The following is a 4,690-nucleotide window of genomic DNA, read 5'->3' on the forward strand; positions in this document are numbered from 1 at the left end:
CCTTTTGAAATCCTGAATATGTATGTATGATATGCTGACCATACTTTAATTTTCCAAACTCCACAAAATAAAACACATTCATTTGCCTAATTTCATTTCTTTTAGTACACTATTGGTTATTTCCTGCAGGTAATGGAGTTTGGTTATACAAAGAACAAATAGGACATTTCCTTATAATTTCTTTGGCTTGTTGCCAAGTGGTAGAAAAATCTTTCATCAAATCTTTGCTATTAACATTATGTTTCCTATAAAATTCTGAGGCTTCTAACACATTTCTACCCATAGCTGTTCAGTTTCACCATTACCTTGTGCTAAAGGGCCTGATAGACCTGTATGGGATCTGTTATGTATGGATGATTTCTATTTCTGATTACTTGTTTTAGTTGAATAAATAAAAAAATTAATGATGAATCATCTGGAATAAGTTCAGTGGTCTCAATATGTAAAATAACTCTTTATGCATATTGAGAATCAGTAACTATATTAAGAGGTTCTGGGAAATCTAATAATGCTGTATGTCTTAGGGTTTTATTGCTATGAAGAGACACCATGAAAACAGCATCTCTTGTAAAGAAAAACATTAAATTGAGGGTGTTTGCTTACAGTTTCAGAGGTTCAGACCATTATCATCATGGAAAGGTACATGGTCATATGCAGGTAGATGTGGTGCTGGAGCTGAGAGTCCTACATATTAAATCAGAGGCAACAGGAAGTCGATTGACTGTCATGCTAAGGGAAGCTTGAGCAAAAGAGACCTCAAAGCCTGCCCCCACAGTTACACACTTCGTCCAACAATGCCACACCTCCTAATATTGCCACTCCATTTGGGGGACATTTTCTTTCAAACTACCACATTTCACTCACTGACCCTCAAAGGCTTATAGCCACATAATAATGAAAAATGATTTTAGTCCAATTTCAAAATTCCCCATGTTCTATCACAGTCTCAATATTTACAAGTCCAAATTTCAAAGTCTCTTCTGAGATTCCTGGAATCGCTTAGCAGTAATCTCCCATAAAATCAAAATCAAAAAACAGATCACATACTTCCAACATATAATTGCACAGGATCTATATAACCATTCCAAAGTGGAGGGAAGGCAGCATAGTGAGGAAATACTGGACCAACACAAGTCCAAAAACCAGCTGGTTAAACTCCAAATTTTGCCTCTCCATGTCTGATGTCAAAACGTTCTTCAGATCTCCAACTCTGTTCAGCTTTGTTGACTGCAACAGTTTTCTTTATCTTGGGATGGTTCCTCTCCCTGTTCCAGGTCTCCTTCACAGGTATCCCATGACTCTGGCATCTCTAAAATCTTCAGTTATCCAAGGCAATCCAGGTTACACCTTCATAGCTTCACACAGTGGCCTCTCTACTAGGCATCCATTCAGGGACACCCCTGACATACGCCTGACCTCAGTGGCTTTATTTCATAACCTAGTTCTTCTACCCTTAACTTTAAAGCCAGAACCACGTGCCAATTTCTGCTGCTTACTGAGGCTGGAACATGGCCCCTCATTCATTTACATTTTTACCAGGTTTCTGTCTTTCACCACCTAAGCTTGGCTGTCCTGAATCTTGCTCTGTAGACCATGCTGGCCTCAAACTCAGAGTTCTGCCAGCCTCTGCCTTCCCAGTGCTGAGACTAAAGGTTTGCCCCACCATACCTGGCTCTGAGCTTTTCTCTAGCTATTTTTTCAAAAGCTCAAAACTTAGCTGGGTGTAATCTTGCCCTGAGGTTAGCGCTCCCTTTTTTCTTTCTTAATCCGTTCATCTCCTTGAACAGAGGATTTGGCTCCACTCCACTTTCTGATGTGCTCTTTCTTCCCAAATATTTTTCCTTGCTCAGCTTGTTCCTTTTCATTACGTATCTTCCTTATAGTTAGCACTAATATCCACACAACAGAGTCTACACTAGGCTGTTTTAAGATTTCTTCTGCCAACAGAATTAATCCCAAACTTTTCACTTTACCATCAGGCAGACTCTTCAGACAAGGGCAAAAGGCAGCCACCAAAATATCATAAGAATGATTTCTAGGCAACATACTAGAATTCTTCTCCTCTGAAACCTCTTGATCTAGCCCCAGACAGTTCATCACATCACACTCAGCACTGCTGTCTTCCATACTCCTACAAGTATGGCCAATTAAGCAGTGCTTAACGCATTCCACTGCATTTCTAAACCAAAGTACCAAAATCCATATTACTCTAAGCCATATTATGGTCTAAGTCCTTCTCTACTACTTCTTGTGTGTCTCTCTATCCATCTCCCTGGGTCCTCTGTTCTCTCTATGGCTAATTTTCATCAAATACTTTCTGGCTCCACCCCCTGATCTAAGGTTAACTTTTTTAACACAGTATTGGAGTTTCACAGTGCAATCAAATATCCTGCAACATACTACCTTATTTCTGGTATGTAGATTTTACTTTTTATTTATTGGCCATTTGAAAAGCTGTGTATTTTAATTCAGAAACTATGCATTTATGGACAATACAGAACAGACTCAGGCATAGGAGCAGATTCTCCTGCTCCAGTGCCTCTAGGGGCATCCTTACAGTTGCAGAATGGAAGGCAGCAGCTGGGGACACTCACTGCAATGAAGAGGCAATGTAAAGAGCTCAGATATTCTATCCTGCACTCTCATTCTGCCAGACTCTTGAACCATTTTGGTCACAGTTTGTAATTCCAGAAAGTATTTTGCACTGAAAGAATTCGATTATTTTTCTTCCTTTCTTTCTTTCTTTCTTTCTTTCTTTCTTTCTTTCTTTCTTTCTTTCTTTCTTTCTTTCTTTCTTTCTTTCTTTCTTTCTTTCTTTTTAACAGCAAAGAGAATTAAAATCCCGAATAATCCCATTAAGGTTTCCAGGGCTCATGCTGGGAATGGCATAGTAGCCCAATCAGAAGTGCAGTTTGCTGGTTTAAGCAAAATCTGCAACTCACCTTTTCCCCGCCCAGTATGTATATTCTTGAGAAAGTCAAGGTATTTACTGATTATAGCCTTCAGACTGAAAAATGGAGACCCACAGTAAGACCACCCAGTGGTGGCCTGCCTTGAGCTGTTTATCCTCAATTATCACTGCCTGGTCATCTTTGTAAACCTGTATTTGGAGTCCTTCATAGAAATCTTCGAGCCTTGACTCCAGTGGAGCTTGATTGCATGGGGAAAAGCTAGTCAGGCTGCATCAACTCTTGCTCCTTCCCAATGATGACTGAGTCAATGTTGATGTGATTGACTCCCTACCTGCTTGACTTTGATATATCTCTGTTATAGTCTGCTTTCAACTTGCTGTCAGGAACGTTGCAGAAGTTTGTTTCCCTGGTTCTGGCTGTCCTACCTCATCAACTAGCACACCCTCATCATCACTCTCAATGACAGACACCTGCACACTCACCAGTATGTAAATTTTAAACACTGGGTTCCAATTTACTGCTCTGCTCATTAGACTGTTAGTTATGAATAAAAGGCATGATAGAATATTAAATATTATCTTTAGGTTTGATCATCTTTAGTATGAAAATTGTATAGTTTTGGAAGTATAGAGGTTCTTGGAAAAATCTACATCTCAAAGTGTTAGGTCAGGCTGTCTTCTTTTGCAGGGTTTAATCTTGATTATTTCTGGTAATAAGAAGTATTATCCAAACTGCAGTGTATGGTTATTTGACCTAGAATACCCAAGTATCTTATGAAACTCTGCCTTCAAATTGATATAGTCACATTTCATGTAAATAAGCTCATATTAATGACCCTGGTTCTACTAAGAGAATTATTATGTATGTTACATACAAACTTAATTTGTTATGTGTAGAGATAGACAAAGGTAAAATTCCTAGGATATGTTAAAGAATATTTAAGTAGCATATGTAATTTCTGGACTATATAGTTATATAATGAGCCCATCATTATAAAAGTAAAATGACTTTAATGAATCAAAACAATTAAAAAAAAACTAACATTTTGGCACCAAATACATGTGAAAGATATATAGAGGGACAGAGATAAATTACTAGGACATGTTAGATGATATTTTAGTATCATATGCAAATTCTGGACTATATCATTATAAAATGAGCCTATCATCAAAATAACATGACTTTCATAAGTTTGATACACTAATGAGTACTAACTTACTTTTATTTCATATGCATTATGTAAACATGATGGTCCCATCTTTTAGTACATTAGAATATTCCAGTCACCTAAAGATTACTGATGATATCTTACATTCATGTCCTTAAAAATGATATTTATGATTTGGAATTAGGTTTGGTTTCAGGAATAGTGTAAATTAGTATTTGAGGGTCATAACTTAGTTTTCTTTTTCCATAAAGTATATCACAAGGCAAGAGTCTATGAGAACCTGACTGAAAATTAGTATTAGTTACATAATACTCAGAATTTTTCAATTGTAAAAAAATAAATCTTAAGACAATTTCTGCCCCAGTGATTTGCACAGATATTTATGTAATCATGTATTCCCAGGACATATTTGTCATGTTCATTTAAGTCAGATAATTTAGTCCTGTGATCCCACTGTACAATTTAGAATATTGGATTAGCATGAGCTGACTGAAAATGCTAAATATGCAAAATCAGAACCATGTAGAACAGATGGAAGGGTCACGTGCACAAAGCATGAAACACCTGTGAATTCTCTCCAGATCAGTTACCAATCAGATTCCTAAAGGCG

General features: G+C 37.3%; 1 pseudogene; it reads right to left on the reverse strand.

Annotated features, from left to right (window-relative positions):
* Positions 1 to 2,553: 2,553 nt before the first annotated feature.
* On the reverse strand, positions 2,554 to 3,442 carry LOC114701664 (annotated as a pseudogene).
* Between the last annotated feature and the right edge of the window lie 1,248 nt (positions 3,443 to 4,690).

Source organism: Peromyscus leucopus, chromosome X, assembly GCF_004664715.2.
Source record: "Peromyscus leucopus breed LL Stock chromosome X, UCI_PerLeu_2.1, whole genome shotgun sequence".
Lineage (NCBI taxonomy): Eukaryota > Metazoa > Chordata > Mammalia > Rodentia > Cricetidae > Peromyscus > Peromyscus leucopus.